The following is an 18,664-nucleotide window of genomic DNA, read 5'->3' on the forward strand; positions in this document are numbered from 1 at the left end:
AAACTGCTAATTTAGAAATTAGGCACCAAAAATAGAATCTTTATCTGCCACTACAGCAAGTATGACAACATAAGGGATAGATTAATCTGAACTATCCTACAGCAGACAATCTGGTCTCAACAAGGGGTGTGCGACAGGCAGGTTATGGATGATGATCTTAATGAACCACTATTTCACTATGTAGTTCCAGTACCATCCTTCATTTCTATTCTGCTTAAACCAACTTAAGTAAAAATTTCTAATCTGTCTGATATATTTAAATTCAATATTTCTTCTCTTTTAGTGAAAAAAATTTCCTACCTCTTCTGAAATCCAGTGATCGCTACCATTATTAGCGAGAATGAAATTTTGTATGATAATTTATATTGCTCTACTTCATCAACAGAAGGATAAAAATACAAACACTGTCCATTTATTATCAAATATTTAATGCTGCAAGAGACCTGTAACTGTGGATTACTGCATTACAAACACTTTGACAGGAGTAGGCTTTCTCCTACAGACAGGGCTGCACCAAGAATCATCCTTCAATTGCGTAAGAACTATACTGCAGTAATTCCAGACAAGAAAGAGACAAGAAATGAAGTGGGGTGTGATGTTAAAGGTCAAATCCCTTTAAAGAGGCTGCAAAGGTCAATCTGGGGAGAAAAGAGTAGTCAGCTAAGAGGATTGATGATTGAGGAGTGGAAGCCAGCTCAGAAAAACAAAATACATATGTCACTCAAACAACAGTGCAGGTACTTGATGAATGAAGAGTGGGAGGTCATTCCATGGGAGAGAGCACAGCTAAAAGTGGGACTAAGGTGACAGTGGAAGGACAAAGAGCTGTGAAGCAGTTATCTCCCTCCCCCTTGCCAACCACTTAGAGGTAGACGGCATAATATTAGTAATTTAGTTCAAAGTTACACAAAGGCTCACCTGAGCAAAAGGAACGCTATCGATCAGGTACCGTAACACACCAAAATGACACCACAGACAGCAGTGCCCTTGAAACAGCAGATGTGTGTCTCTGTTCACTGCTCTAGTTTGTAAACAGGCAGGGAATACTAAGAAGGAGTGATCTTAAAGCATATGCATTCTTCCACTTAAATACATCTTTGTCTAGTGAGGCGACATTTTATTTTAGGCCCAGTGAATGCTTCGGGAAAATGGCAGAACTACCTATACTCATACAGTAATGAATCACTAACGTACAAAAAATAATTAATTATGTTATTGAATTAATATTAAACTAATTCACATTGGAGGTACAGGTTAATACTTTTGTTGCTGTTACTAACATAAGATGTGACATAATATTATATAAAAAATATATCCATCTGCCTACATTAACAACATTTATGCATATAAATGTACATGAGTGAAGGGTATTTCAAAGTGATACTGTTATCATATTGCTTCTTAGATTTCTAAGGAAGCACTCTTCCTTTCCACCTGGTTATGAATAATTCTCCTCTTCTCTGCAGCTTCATATTGTTTCTTCTCTACAGCACAGTAAGCTTGCACAGAAACAATTCTTTGTGATTTGTAAGAGATACAGATTTCTAAGACACTAAACTGATTCACAAGAGGGCACATTCATAGAGTATAAGCAACAATATCTCAGGTCTGTATACTCTGAGCCACAAATCACAACTACTGCAGACCATCTGAAACTGGGATGAAACCCCATCTATGCTTATCCCTCCAGCATAGTCAAACAGGCTTATAAATGTTAGAACAGAATTAACTGCAACCCAACACCATATACAGTGTTTTCTCTCCAAACTCTCTGCAAGTTTAGCCTAAATTCAATATGTTTCTACTGTAGGCTATGTTTACTGAAATAAAGCTACATTCAACTATGGGCAACCTGTCTTTGAACATATGCTGTAGGCAGCAATCTAGCAGAGAAATGGGCAACAAGCTGTGAGACTAAACTTTTATCATCGTCTCTATAAATCAAGATGAAAGCTATAGACTTCCTCCTGTGGACCTCATACTGCCTTGAGAAAAAAAAAGTTGAAATATTTAGATTGAAAGAACCAAAGAGGAAAAGAACTGAAAATTATAATCAGTCAAAGAATTTGCTCAGTATTGAGTGCCCATCCAGTCACCAAGAATTAGTATTTCTGTTTCTTTTTAAAAGTTATAATTGTCAGCAATGACAACTTAGTAAGATTAATGGTGACTGTACCATCCAGAAGTGTTTGTTCTTTAGTTCTGTTCATGTTGCTATATCACAGACTACAGCTAAGAATGAACCCCCACTAAATCCCAGAAAGTCTCAATAGTGCAGCTTGAGTATAGCAAGTGTGAGAGACCACCTCGTAACGTTCACCTGACAATTCATTAAGCAATTTACAGCATTTCATACAGGCAGGTAGTATCACAGAAAGAACCCAAAAAGTGAAAACCGTACACATTCCATTAAAATCTAACATACATCAACTTAGGGCAGAAAATTTGTTTTGTATTGATGTTTCTATCACAATAACGAATTACAAATACACTGTCCTTTGTGCTTACTTTGGAGGATCTCAAAATTGCTCAATAGATGGTTAAAAGAGAATTTGTAACTCTGCTGTGATTATGATTTCATTCTTAAGTGGGAATATTCAAGTATAAAGATCTTTACTGTATGGTTGCTACAGATGCAGAGACCCAGAGATTTTGACAGACCTCCACCTCTTAATTTTACTCCCCTAAACACATCCGCTACATACCCACACATCTACTTAATGGACTATGGCTAAAATCACCCATTTAAATATGCAGCTCAAGCTATATTTAATTTAGCATTACTTTTTCTGTTATCAGAGAGAAATCAGAAATAATTTCTCACCGAACCCCAGCACCAAATGTAGAAAAAAAAAGAGGTGAAGATACAGTTCTCTTTTATAAAATATAAGAAGGTTTTAATGCTTAATACTTCGGACAGAATTGTTCTCTGAAATCTAAAGAGCAGAGCTCACCTCCAATGCACTCTTCTTATGCTGTATGCAGAAGTTCTATTGATCTCACTGGGGGATCCACTCAAAGTGAGAGCTACTTATTAGAGTTGAGCTTCTACGCACAGATCTCAGAGGGAAATTTTGTCCTTCGGATAAAACTGCGATCAAAACAAATTCAAAAAGAAACAAGAGCACGTGGACAACTACTGCAGTGGCACAAGCAAGGTACTAATTGCACAACACAGCTAACACGAGAGCCTTGAAATGACCTCTAAATTGCTGCATAGTTAAACTAAACAGAGATACAATGTAAGGAGAAAAGATGCTCCTTATGTACAAAAGGCATATACCAAATTATGACAAAAATCTCATGAGTAGCTATAGCATGAAGGAGTGAGACCACTTCTGAACAGTGTTACTCTTAAAAGTGTGAGAATAGTGAAGAAACACAGTGAAGTGCAACACTGTTTAACTTGAATCATTCCAGCTGACAAGTGCAAATCCTTGAAAATAAATTGGAAATCCCTGATTTTCAGGGCAAATCTCAGCAAATCTCTGATACAGAACCATACATTCCAATCACAAATCTTGGAATTAGCTAGACAGGAAAATGTAAATAGTAAATGACATAGCAAAATGTCATCATGAATCATTTTCAAGAACAGAAGTATTTTTGGCCTATAGTTTTAGGATATCATGAACCTCAGCCCCATGTGTTCAGTATAATCTAAGGATCAGAAATAAAGCCTGATTTAACTGTAGATAAAGCAAAGGTAACATTTGCTATTAGAGTCACAGTTTCTCAAAAGAAGGATGATGTCTGTACTATGGACAAAGAAACATTTGTAGCAGTTGTGAGACCTGCAAAAACAAATGCACAAGAATTACATAGCATGACTGCAGCAGTAGGGAAATATTTAAAAACATACCACCATTATTTTCTTCCTAGACTTGCAGTTCTGTATTTGTCTATAACTTTTGAAACATGATTTATGAGACCACGAGCCTCACTGCGTATTGTATTTAGGAAATCAAATTTGTTCAAAATATATTACTCCGGTGGGTGCTGATGAAATCCATGGGATACAGTGAAATAGAGGAAGATTTTATGGTGGAACTAGAGATTAAAAACTGCTTCCAACATCTCTTTCCACTCACAGCACATACCGCACTCTCCCATAGCCTTCCATTAGCCTGCTTCTGCTTGGTGACGACAGTCATTCTCATCAGAACTTCTGGGATGGAATTTGTCCTCTCTTGAGAACATCCAGAAACTGAGCTCAATTTTCTTTGTATTGTAATGACGCTAGAACATTTCTTTTGGTAGCCATTAAATACAGTAAGAAGTAGCCAGGAATGTTTATGAATTATATTCCTGGTGCATCCAAAAAGTACAGAGACAATGGCAATCTCTACTCCTAAAGAGAGTATTGACTGCAAATAACAAACTTTCTTAAAACTTAACTTCCTCTCTTGAAAAGAAAAACCAGATTACAACAAAACAACAAAAAACCACCTGGAAACCAAGGCTGATGACAAATACTTTAAAAAATCATATGTACAGCCAACACGAATAATACACTGTGCACTGCAAAAATGAACCCAGAAGAATAAGTGATACTATTTTCAGTAACTACAAAAAGAATAAACATTTTTAATGATATAAAAATAGGTATTTTCCAGGGATGTAAGTTATGCAGGAAGACTCTTCCTATTATTAATACGGGTAAACAAGTATAGGTATAAGACCTCTTGAGGAGTAAGTATATGACAAGGAGGTTATTGACAAAAAAAAATTGAACAGCATGCTAAATAATATCCAAGTGTATGTGACAGTTTAAAGACAGTAGGCACTGTTGCTCTCCACAGCCACCTTCCTGCAGCACAGAGTTCAGCACAGAATATCTTGCACTGCTGAAATGCATACACATGCCTGCACTGCAGGCACATCCAGGGTTTATTTGTCTTTAAAAACTGTTAGTCGAGAATAAAGATCGAAGTAATGGACACAGCTATCCTCCTTCCTACTGGGCATCATCCCGACTTGCAGATCTTTTCCTCTGCTGCTCAATTTTTCAGAGGAATAAAGCAAGATACTTAAGCGCGCCAGTAATTTCATTCACTCTGAACAGACGGCTAAAACTCTCAAAACAGCTTTCAAGCACAAACTCACTCTTCCCCACAAACGACCAAATCACAGCCTATGGAAAATAAGCACTTTGACTGCACTCTATAGTACTCTTTTCTTCATGCACAAATAACTTCCTGTGAAAACACTACAGTTATTATATCTTATCTCAGAAGAAAAAAAACACCAACTTATCTACAGGAGATCCTATCTGAGTTATTTTATTATATTCATATCTATGCATTTTAAAACTACATTTATTGCACAGGTCAGGCTCTGTAATGTCTTGGCTGCAGAGTAACAACAGCAGGACCCTCACTGGGACTCTAATTGCAAGCAAAATTCCTCTGCTTTCTTATATAAGTGTAATGCGTGTATATTTTCTTGGTTAAATGCTGTCTTGCCTTTTGATCCTGTTCCTGCTGATGTGGCTGAGTGATAATGATCTGCCTGTCTGGCCTACTGATATATATATAAATGAATGGTACAGCTAAAGCCAGCTTGGGACTCTTATTTACTCTGACCTAAATTAATAGAACAACAAACCTCAATGCAACAAAATGGCAAGAAACTTTATTATAGTTTTTAAAATGTCAGTTAGTTTCGAAGCCTCAATCTTTTAAGGGAAGTAGACTGATTTTAAATAATACTAGGCATTTAGCTCATGATCAAATAGCCTTGCCAGTTATACCAGTTACAGTGCCACCACAAAGTACAAGTGTAAGCAGTTCTGCCTCTCTCTCACTGCATAAGGCAGACTTGTATTTTGCTGAATTTGCCTTAGGTCACTACTAAAAGTAACAAAGGCAGACTGCTACACAGTTCATTATTTTTCTGCTAATACCCTCCATTCCCACTTACTCAGCCCTTTACTACATGCCAACTGGAAGTCAGACAAAACACTGGATCTGTGCAACCATAGAAAACAAAAACCATAAAAAGACGTCTCCAAGTTACAGGAGTTAGAATGGAGGATGAGTCAGGAAAAAGCAGTAGAAAGGTCACTTTCACATTTGATTATATATTTTATTATATTTTTTATGTCTCTAGAAAGTTTTACATCAAGATTCAATTCTGCCACTCCTACCCTGCTGCATATCAGTCCCTCAAGATAAATAGAGGAAGGACTGACATTATTTCAGAGGACATATTAGATCATCATATGACATTATAATCTGCAAATCAATTGCAATTAAAAAAAAGTCGATGAACATGAATACAGGAAATCCTTATAATATCTAACTCTTTACAGTATATTATTATTTTAGCAATCACAGAATTCCTGATAAAATCAGTTTAGTACAAGCATAATCTATATTGGCTTGAATGACAAGGAAATGGTACAAGTTAAAAAACCTTGGGAGAAATTAATGCTAACCTGGAGAATCTGATGTTAGTGAAAGGAAAAAGATCTGTATAAATAGGAAGTATTTTAAGAACTTCAAATAAACAACTAACAGGTAACAAGCTGGTAACAGTTTCAATCTTAGAAACTTTGGGAAACCTGAAAGACTATTATTTTGCTCACAAGACATCTTGATTTATGAACAAATCAGTGAAAACAAACTATTTAAAAATGCATATAATCACATCACTTCATCAGGCAAAATATTCAATTGATTTGAAGTTTGATGGTATTAGCTACGAAGTTTGATATTATTACAATGGATAATCTCTTTCAGTGAGACTTGCAGAAAGAAAAGTGATGCTGTAGAAGTATAATATCACATTTAATCAGAGTTCTTAGAAATAAATGCTAACATAATGGAACTGTTAAGTATCCCTTCAATGAACCAACAGGCAGTGTGTCTTCATCTTTTATTTTTAATCAGCTAATAAATCTGCTAGTTGCCAAAACCATGCCAAAATGTTGGTATGGATTCTCATTCATCATAATTTGACTTCAGTAATGTGCAGTCCACTTTATCACCTCTGCACACAATGTCTAGAGGAAATAAAAGCACATTTTTACAATTACCTTTCTGTAACTGGTCCATCAAGCTGCCACTCTAGTATTTTGTTTATTGACTGAACACCATAGCATAGAACCTTTTCTAGAATAAATCACAGCCTGTGAATAACAACTGAAAGTGCAGCAGCACGTTGGAATTTCTGAAGGGCAAAAATGGGCAGGAAGAAAAGGCATAGCTCCTCAAGTCTACAACAAAAGATACAGGGAAAGCATGCAAGCAGATTAAATCCAAACAAAGCATTACTGGACAAAGTACAGAAAAAAAAAAATCAGGATTAAGACTAAGTATCTGTGGGTATTTTAGAGACAAAGAGAGGACTCCAAATCATGCCAGATAAAGAGAACAAAGATTAATTAAGTTATGTACCAGAAAGAAGGAAAAAATGCTTCAGAACTCAGGAAAAAGTTTAACAGGTCAAAATAAAGATTCAGCCTGATTGTTCTAACTGTTCTTGTCAGGGACCACTATCAAGAACATAACAGAAAGTGTATAGGGGTAGCGCCACAGAATACTCTCCATTCTAACAAACTATAGCTCTCATATTCCTCAACCCTCAAAGATTCTTCTATATTTCAAACCCCCCTACCTTATTTGTCTTCCACAAGTGTATATAGCTGCTTTTTAACCTATATGCACTCTAAATAACCAGAACAATCTGTAGAATATATATTCTGGCAAGAGTTAAGCAAGGGCTTATGTACAAGGTTTTGACAGTTGTGTTTATTTTGTTTTAATGAATAACGGCTCACCTAATCCTTTAGTTAGGCTCCCTTCTAGAAAAGGCAAACATTATTAATTCACCTTCTCTGTGCCTCTCACAATTGAGCAGATCTCTGCTATATTCCCCTGTAAGCATCACTTTTCCATGCTGCAAAGTCTTATTTGATTTCATGTTCCACACACAGAACCTCTCCATATTTGATTATCCCTGGTGTGCTTCTTGGAAAAACCAAAATGCTTTTAACACAGAGACGTGTTACTGCATAAAATCCTTAAGACAGTACTATATCTGTCAACTAAATGTATCTTAAAGCTAGACCTGAACTATTTTAAGGCAAATGAGTTGGACATAGATAGCTGTATAGTCACAACAGCTTAGATAAAACAAAATGGAAATGTGGTCAGAGCTGCCTAGACTAACTTACTTGGAGTTTTTCAGAGCACAATATAAGCTCTCTAGTCCATGCTGAATGCCACGTTGATGCTTTCACAAGCTGCACAGTAGGGAAATCCTACCAGCTTAGCACAGGTGGAGAAAAAAAGCATATCAGGAGTGCTGCTTGAGAAGTGTTTTAAAAACAAAGTGCATAAACTAGAGAGGTACTTTGCTAATTGTGACGCAGACACACCTGAGAATGCTTCCAGCCCAACATAACCTTTCAGAGACTTGTAGTCTCGAAGTGTCTCTTGATTTAGGGGCATAGGTTCAGCACAGGCATAGAGCCACTCAGGCCAAGGCAGTTCTGTCTGTGTGGCAAGTATTTAAGACAAAAATTCTTATTCTCATCTGTCCAGACCAGAATTAGGATGTCACTCTTTGCTAAAATCCCATCCAGAAGATTCTTACTAGCAACCACAGGAGCCCCCCTTAAAGTTAACACTTCTGCTTGCAGTCATGCTTTATGTTAATTCACATTGCTCTTGCTTAGCCTTGTTTAGGGACTTGTTCTGACTTTATTTGCAAACTGAATGGATGTGCTTGCCACAAAGTGATCCATGAGAAATTGTTCCAGATTAGTATTTCAGGCCACAGCTCCAGCAGTATTTAGTTCCCTTCTTACTGGGTTTGTAAAGTATAGAAATAGCAATCCTCCACTACTTCTATCATATTTACACTCTCTTTACTGTGTTTTCTTTGCTTTTAGGTTTAGTTTCTTTTTTTTTCCTTGTGAAGCTTTTATCTTATTTTTAAGTCAGAGCAGAGTAACAGAAAAGCAAGCAGACACAGGTATAGACATCACTGTACATTTACACATTACAAATGGTACATTTATATGAAAGATATAAATATGTCCCTCATCCTAAAAAACATTTATGTCAATGAGAACATTGCAGACAGTAATCAGTACTTAAGAAGAAAGGGACCTGAAATAAATCAGATGACTCCGATGTATTTCTAAGAGCCTTATCTAGAATAATTTTGAAAAAGTTATTAATAAATACAGGAATACAGTAACACTACTGCTAAGTGGATGATTATGAAGAAGAAAAAAAAAGTTTTTCGCAGAAAGGTCTCTGAATATTGAGAGATAAAGCAATAAGAAAAAAAAGTTACCATATCATGAGCAGGAAAGAAAGGAAGAAAAGAAGGCAGAAAAGAAACTACAGCAAAAATATTCAAAAAAGGGTTTTTCCCTCAGATCTTGCTCTTTATGTCCAAACTACCATTTCAACTAGGGTGTCATTCTTCAGACGCAGACTAGAAGGTACCATAAGTCAAAGTGAAATATTCAAGGAACAAAAAACACTGAAAAAATGCAATGGTTTTGCACAATGTACAGGCATAGTCAGCAATATGGTCTACCACAATCATGCTGATTTTTAAACCAAAAAGTAAACAATTAAATAAATCCAGAATAGCTTATCTTACTCAAAAAGAAATAATACATAAAAACAATACTGCAACTCTTACTAAAGAGCTAGAAATAATGAGGAATGTGAGTGACTTTAAAATAAACAGAATATAAAACACTGCATAAAACTATGCTTCTGTGGATGTGATGCCAGCAAACCTTTGCACTGCACAGTGATCCGGGGCTCTGTGAGGTGAGGTATGTCACCCAGGCTGGGTTCCTGAGGACTTTCCATATCTACGTTACCTCTCAGAACGTCACCAAAATTTGCAGATATACAGAAGAGCCTCAGGGGCCATGCACCACGAGTGAACATATATTTAGGAGTTTATCCTTTAGAAGGCTATGCTCTATAATTCTTAAGCTCAGTAGTAGAGTCTCAATCTACCAAAGTCAATGTAAACATTCTCACAGTCACTGAAAGCAAGACCTTGTATAAATACTCTGACAACTCACATAAAAAAAAATATTGGGTAAGACTGAGCTCTTAGAAACTAACTGCAGCTTTCTGCCTTCTCATGCCCATTGGCTTTGTGCACTGAGCAGATACTGCTCCTGTATGAAGACAGATTGCCTCGCCAATGCAACTAGAGGTTTAATTGCAGTGTGAAAACACATGCTCAAGTCACCTCCAATCCTGTAAACTTCAATATGTGTAGTTAAGAACACTGAAATACTTCAGCAGAAGCATGCAAGTTCCCAGCAGTGAGTCATGCAGCTTGTGCTGATAAGCAGGCATGGCCCACACAGCTGTGCATAGGTCATCTATTTGAAAACCAGATACACCTGGAACACAGATTAGTTTTATTCAATGTAGCTTCCACCTAGTGAAATGTATATGCTGGCAGCAGGGAGATTGGAGACCCAGGATTCAGCTAGTGCAGCTGTCTTGATACCTGCATGGCTCTGGCCTTGACTTGCATTAGTGGCTCAGGCCAGCTCAATCAAAGCTGGTATACATATGCCTGTGCCTGCTGTGATCACACCAGCAGGGCAATGGAGACATCACTGCTTCAAACCTGTTTTCCACGATGCACAGAGCAAATAGACTTGCTAGCTTATTTCTTTGTTAGCTAACATTTAAATAAAAAGAAGCTTGCTTGCTTAACACAAGTTTTCTGCACCTTATTAAAAACAGCACAGCTTGTGAAGAAGACAGAGTAATTTCTCACCATACAGCCCCACAACTGCAAGAAACACCCCAACAAAAGCAATAGTTAAATGGCCCACAGAGAATTCTAGGCACTCATAACAGATGGAAACCATGCTTTCAGGAGAGAAGCAGGATATATTTATTGATAGAATATAGTAAGATAACAATGCTTGATAAGACAGCAACTTATAAGATTCAAGATGGTGAGGTACAGTTTTTTACTTCTTAGGGAGTGCACTCATCTGTGAGGACCTCCCATTGAATTACAAGGCTCAGAGAGAACCACCTTGCTTTCTAAACTCCTTGAACCACAAAAGTATGGGGCATAGGTGCAGATGGAGCCTCTCCTAGTTCCAGACTATCAAGAATTTACATCTGATGGTACAATCAATCTAAAATACAATGTTAATGCAGCTTAAAACAAAACAAAAAAACACTTAAACAGTCACTTACCAAGGATCTGCATTGGTGAGAAATCTCTTGACATCAAAGTATAGGAGAACTACAGCAGGCACAACCACACAAGGCATCCCCGCTCACAAAGAGATCCTGCCATGCAGCCCACTGGCACACAGGTGGCTTTAGGGCTGCTCACTATTTATGGGGTAAGATGGTTGACTCATTTGCAGATTTTGGCACATGCTCAGTTGACCTGCAGCTGTTGAAACAGGTGTCTGCTATCACTTCTTTTAGCACCCAGTTTGCAACCATGCTGTGGTCATTACTGCCTTGGCTAGACAGCACCATCCGTTCTGTGCTCAGCATGTGTCTGTGCAACACATTGGGATTAACAGCCAGGCTGCAAGAGGAAGCTGGCAAAGGAGCACAATACTTTAAATGACACCAATGCTAGAGTCTGCACCAGACATGCACTGTAAGCTATTTGTCCTAAGCTGACCTTAGTGAGATGCTCTGTAGGCAGCGCGTACATTTTAGTTCACATGACATGTGAATTTTATACAACATGAATTCTAAGAATTTCACATAATTTCTCAGTTTTACCAGTTTTGTTCATGCTGTTATATTCAAGAGCTTTTGCTATTTGGACTACTCTGATTGTCATGAGTGGTTTTGTTTCCAACATGTTTTCTTATAATCTAAAGAAAACAATTGCAATAAAAAGTGACCTCTTCACTTTCTACTCTCATTTCTTTATATTAACACAACTGTACAAAAATAACTCATCTCATGTAGTGCCAAGACTACTGATAGCCTCCCATTAGAAAATTGTCAAAATTGGAATGTTTAAAAGAACCCACAAGGCTATGGTTAATTAAAAAAAAAAAGTATTAATTACATACAAAACAGAATAAATAAGGCTTTCAGAACTGAGCACGTGTACCTGATATGAAATTATGTATTTAATAGATGAAAAAAACCCAAATCATATTTTTGTTATGATGAACATATCATAAACAAAGTTGCTTTGTTAAGTGTTAATATTCAATTTCCTTTTTCTTACTAAAATTTCAGAAAACTACAAGACAGTTATTTTGTGTAAAGGGGATCCACTCTGTAAAATAATATTCACTCATACAAAGAAATCAGAAAATCGTGATGCCTTTTGTTTCTTGAAACAAAGAGATACATTGAAAATAGCGGATTTCTGATTTGTAGATAGAAATGATCAATACATCTAAAAATGTAGAGATATGTAACTATGATTTCAAGTTAAAGAAATAACAAAAGAAGTTTTAATAATTTTTAGATATTTTTATGCTATGAGTAACAAATGGGCTTTTTTTTTTCCATGCTGAAGCTCCACCACCACTACCTGGAAAAACCCTTGTTAAAAGGATAATTTTTTAATGTGTGGATTCTTCCTTTCAGTTTTGGAAACAATAGCTGAACTCAGAACTCAGAATGATAAGTTTTATGTGAATGCACAGCAATTTGACATGCATCACTGGATCATTTTTTTTTTCCATGACTTCAGTCTTCACACATTGCTGTTGAAAGGAAGCAGCATAAAGCTGCTAATACTATTTTTCAAAGTAAAGATCTGTGTAAATGCCAATCGTTGACCCTTATGGCCTCCTACTCACCAACACATGTTTTTTCTCACAGCCATTATTTGATTTGTTGATGTTGACATGAGCCTGCCTGACAAGCCTAGGCATAATTGTGCAGCTTTAAGCCATGTAAAGCCATCATGTTCTTCAGAAGAGACTGCAGAACACACAGACAGCCCTACACACTGCAGCCAGGTAAATGATCTAGCACTTAATAATTTTATTTTTCTTGTTTAACAAAAACAATCCCTGACTATTGTAGCATGAATAACCTTCCTCAGGATACTTTAAAAACATACTGCAATAAAATATGTATCCTACTGCAACGATTACAATGCCATCTATTCAGTTTCTGCATGAACAGCCTAAACTGCAAGTTATTACAGTATTGCTTGCAATTCCCCATTTTGTTAAACTGTGAAAAAGCATATGCTCATGGGGGAAACACTGTAAAAGGCTGCAGTGCAGAGGTCAGTTGGGATGAAACTGCACCTCAACTGCATTTGTAGCGTATCCATATGACCACCATATTGTACACCATACTGTTCCAGCAACTTTTCTTTTAAAGGAACCATTCTAATTCATTAAAATTTTAAAATTCAAATGTATCTTTCACATGTAATAACACATCTACTATAAAAAGTGATCTCAAATGAGAAATCCAGTGTTTCACTCAAATTCTTTTAAAATGGGATACTCTAAAGTACTGGAATAGTTTTCTCCTTCTCTCCTGGATGACATCCTTTCAAAAATTCTTGATCATCATCCTCTGTAATATTTACATTGTCATTTCCAGAAGGGAACTGAGATGCCACAGAGCTTCTAGAAGTTTGAACAGAATTCTGTGTGGGAGCAGGGAACTGTGACAGCTCCTCTCAGCACCACCTAATATCTATTCACAAGGAATTGTCCTCTTGCTTCATTCTGCCTGCATCCTCTGACACGTCAGTCCTAGTCACGAAGTGTCCAAGAATTACACGGTTCCCTGCTGTGCAACCTTTTAACGGTTCAATGCCTAATAGCAGTGGATTTTTTTCACTGTTAGTGCTCACAATATTCCGTGATGTGCAAACAGTCATGGAAGTGGGAGGAAGCACTTGACGAATACATTGTCTTACAGAATATACAGACAGATGGAAATTAATCTTTAAAGCACAATACATAAATAATTAATGACTTGCAAAATTAGAGAATATCAGACTACAGTGAATAATGTTTAATACTATTTTAGTCCATCTCCCTTTCCTAGGACTTCCTACCTGAGTACACAGAATTCAAAGTTAGGAAACATCCAAATCTGTGTAGATATACAGCAGTTTGTTCTAGAGGTCTGGCACACTCATTACATGTATCTAAAACTGTGAGTTTATGAGGAAATGCACTACCATATGTAGTCCAAAGTATGTTTACATTATTTAACATCTGATAACCTCTCATTCTCAATGAAACTATCAGGTCATATCACTGAAGATTTCCACAGGTAGTCTCTGACAGTATTCACAGGTTAATACCATTGTATTATACATATAAAATTTCTTGAAATGAGTACTTCAGAAAATTATCACATTATTATTATTACTACATTAGTGTTTTTGTGATTGGCAGGTGATCCACATATCTTCCCAAAGCTCTGGCTATGCATTCATCACAAAGGAAGCATTAAAACTGTATTTCTAAGATAACTGGGATATGGCACTCAGAAAGAGAATATCTATTATTCTATACTGTTCTAGGACAATTGCTTTCTGAAAAACTCCAAGGTGAAAGGACCACAATGGCATAATGGCGCTCACTTCACAGTGCTTTCAGCAATTCAGCTAGAAAATTTCTAGGCTGTTGTGCTTTTCAGCAATGATAAGGAATGTGAATACAAAATGATTAAATTCTAGAGAAATGTATATTTCCTGGCAAGTCTGAATAGATTTAAGATATTACAATACAGTGTTTGCACTATTTGTATTTTATTTTGAGGCTCTTGAACTGACCACAGATCACTTGTAAATACCTTCTCACAGATTACACAGTGAGTTGCTCACTAGCTGTAGCACAGCTACATCTCTATTGAATGCGAGTGTGTGACCCATGAGCAAGTCAGCTTTCCTTTGCAGTGGCTTTCTCTGAAGTGTTTCAGTAGCTCCATGGAAATGACCTGGTGAGAGACCATGTTATTAACACTCAGGCAAGCATGAATGATCAATAAGGCTCGAGGAAAAAAGCAGAGTGTGCCAAGGTGACCACAGAGAAACAGTGAGACAGAACTCAGATGAGAAAGATTTCTTTACTAGAAAGTATTTCATCTATTTACACAGTTAAAATTCACAAAATACATCTCAATAAGAATCACGTATTAAAAAGGTTAGATCCATAAGGCGAGTAAGAGCACAATTACCTAAACAGCTGGCTCATCCAGAATTAGAACTGATTTCTAGTTTTGCTATGCAAAAAAAAAAAAAAGTAAAAAATAATAGTGAGCACCGAGCCACAGTGATTAGCAAGTATTTAATGCAGAATGCTTAAAGAAGTTATGTAGTCTAGAGAAGAAAAAAAAAAAAGAGAGAGAAAACACCAACATTATTAATTTCAGAATCCTCTTTTTGCCTCAAATTCAGCCTGACTCACGGTCCTTAGCAGAGCTAACTTGAACACTGAATTTGTGACCTTCAGGGCAAAGGCCATTTCATTGTATACAGTTTCAAAAAACCCTGCATTAACCACAGAATTCTCTGAAAGCAAATATCTGTTATTTCAAACGAGAGGCCTCATTAAGACAGATTCTTCCTTAACATTCACTTCACTTTGGGCTAAAACTTCAGAACTGAAAAGAACAAAACAAAGAGGAACTCATTCTAGAAATGAAAGCGGCACAGGCTCTAGCTGATTGTGCCAACAAAGAGCAGAAAGCTGAGACTTTTGAGCTGCTATGTGCAGGAAATATCATATTGCCAAAAGTGCTATTACTCTTAAAGAAGTGTGCTTATGATGAGCTTGTCCAGACAGATACCATCCTGTCTAATACTTCATAGGCACTGAATGCCACTCAAGAGGTAGGGAATCCAGAATCTATGGGAAGGTTTCATTTGGCAGTGAGATATGACTGCACATTGTGTCCAGGTCACAAGGAAGCATACAAACAAAGCAAAGATTAAGAAGTTTAAGAAAATGAAGTGTCACTTTGGTTTGAAAATTCAACAGTTGTTCTATATTAAAACAACTACTAGGTCCTTACGTTAAATTCAATCCTGTGAGTCTTGGCAGAGGAATGAATGTCAGAGCTGAATAAAGTGATGTAAAAAAATGATGACAAGAGGATTCAATATGTTACATAAAGGAGGACTGGTGAAGATATTCGTTTGAGAATTAAAGTCAAAAGCAAATTTACAGTGACAGAAAACAAACAAACAAAAGGCATATGACAGAACATAAGTAACAGTGAAATCAAATTGTCATGGTTTTATGACTTTTGTTATCAGTATTCCACATCATAACATCACATGGGGCACTGGGAGTTAAAGAGTTAACGCTTTATGTCCTTGGACTGATTAATTTCCAGGTACCTGGCTTTCAGAAGAGAACTACATACCTCAGAGCACTCTGCATTCCTGTTTTCCACATGGAGGGAAAGGTAAAACTGCATGCAAGTCTTGAGACTTTTTTGCTGCTCATCTCAACAGTGGAGGTTCCCTAGCCATCCTGCCTTCAGCTTTAGAATAAGGCCTTTAGTTTCAGACACTCTCTCATTTTATTTCATTTATTAGCTTCAAATCCAAATATATTTTGATATTTTGCATTCTTCTATCTTAGTAAATTAGTTTTTCTCCACAGATTGTTGCCAATGTTTTGTTTTCAGGCCATCTCCCTAACCTCTCCTATTTTCCCCTTCCCCTGAACATGGGTCCTTGTGTCCCCTGCCCTATTAGTCAGGGAACTGGACCAAACCAGCCTGTAAACCGTTGACACAAATAAAGACAAATTATGATGCTGTAGTAGGGACAACAGAGAAAATGAAACAAAAAAATGCAGACAAGCACTGTACAGATTCATTTCCAATCCCAAGAAATAAAAAGGAGAGAAATATAATTATCAGCCAGTCCAACTTCAGTTGCTAGACACTTTGGAAAAGAATTATTAAATAATAATTGATTGTTTAATCACCTAAAGGATAATAAAGTGATGAAAATGGCCAACACAGATTTGTCAAGAGCAATCTGTGCCAAACCAATTAAATTGCCTTTCTTTACAGGTAACTGATTTAACTGATAAAGTAGAAGTAGATATAAAACACCTGCACTGTTATAAAGCATTAGATGCTGCTAACCATAGAATTTCAATAGGCAAACTAGGGAAATATGACCTGGGTGAGTGTAAATGCATAATTAATTTAAATTATATGTTCAAGGAGCAACCATAAATACTCTGTTTTAGAACTGAAAAGGCCATTTCAGATGAAAATTAACAGAAGACCACCCAGACAACATCTAAACTATCTTACAATGGAGTGTTCAGGAAAAATACAAGTGAAAGAAGGCAGGAGGGGACACACAAGCATTCTGGGTCATTGTCGTCCAAAATCACTGAATCACAAATAAGATTTATAAATTGGAAACAAAGTTCTAAATAAATAAATCAACCAATCAAACCTCTAGTATGAAATTTCATTAAAATACTGAAAATGTAGCATGTGGAAAAAAGCCATGAAATGCATCAATGTGAAATCAGGAATAAGAACCTAGAAAGCAAAGCTGAAGGAGAACAGAGGGCATAGGATGTAAAGGGTGCTTGTAAAACAAACTCACTTTTGGGTACTAGCAAGACTGCAAAATACAGAAGATAATTATTCTCAGCACTGATAGAATATGAGGGTTTTGAAACACCAAAATAGATGCTTTTAAATTGCAGACTGTAAAAGAAAAACTATAAAAACAATAGATTTTTAGAACATGACATACAAAGAAGAGTTGAAGCAACTTGATCTACTTGATTAAGGAAAAAAAAACACATTAAAGAAAGATTCATGAGAGACTTACAATGCAAAAATCTTAAAAATGACAGTCATCCTATACTTGGCATGAAAGAACAAAAGACAAGCATTATAATTTGATTCAAAGACTTGCTTTAGATATTAGGAGAAGTTTTCTGACTAAAAAGGGTGATAAGTCTTCAGAGATTTCATGAAAGACTGCAGAAACTCTTTTGATTTATTGTTGTTCTAAACACAGTAGACAAACAGCTATTTTGATTTTGGAGCAAAGAGATGCATAAAATCATTTCATATAGGGTTAATAAATTTCTATAGTTTATGAATCTTGTTACAGCTGAGCAACTCCTGACCAACAAGTGGCTAAGCAAACCTAATTCAGAATTTCTAGTTGTTTAAAGAAGAGGAATCTCATAAGTTTTTATTGAAAGTCACTAAAATGCACGTAATGAAATGGATATTCAACTCTAAGAGTGATAAAAACTTATTAGAGTGTCAAATGCTGATAGCTTTGTGGTATATTTTTAACGATTTTACTTTATTTAAAGAAAACTTTGTTTCTAGTAATAAATTGGTATTACAGGTAAGATCCATTACTGGCAAGGACAGCTGAGCTTATATTGTTAACTGGGGTTCAAACCTTGCATTCAAACACTAATTGCAATTAAGACAAATGTGAGAGCTCAATACTTTTGGCAAATCACTTCTAAAAACAGCTCCTTTAGATGGAAAAGATGAGCCCCTTTGACATTAAGGACAAGAACTTAATGAACTGTAAACCATCACATATGGTGACAGCATCCCTGCTGCTGGAAGAGAGAGGACAGAAAAATGAAAGAAAGAAAACCACCTTTTCTGTCAGTTCATCAAATGACTCTAAAACTGTGAATATGGTCAAAGTGAAAATTTTCATTTGG

Source organism: Cyrtonyx montezumae, unplaced genomic scaffold (genome assembly GCF_038088225.1).
Source record: "Cyrtonyx montezumae isolate F1298 unplaced genomic scaffold, pur_monq_1.0 scaffold_17, whole genome shotgun sequence".
Lineage (NCBI taxonomy): Eukaryota > Metazoa > Chordata > Aves > Galliformes > Odontophoridae > Cyrtonyx > Cyrtonyx montezumae.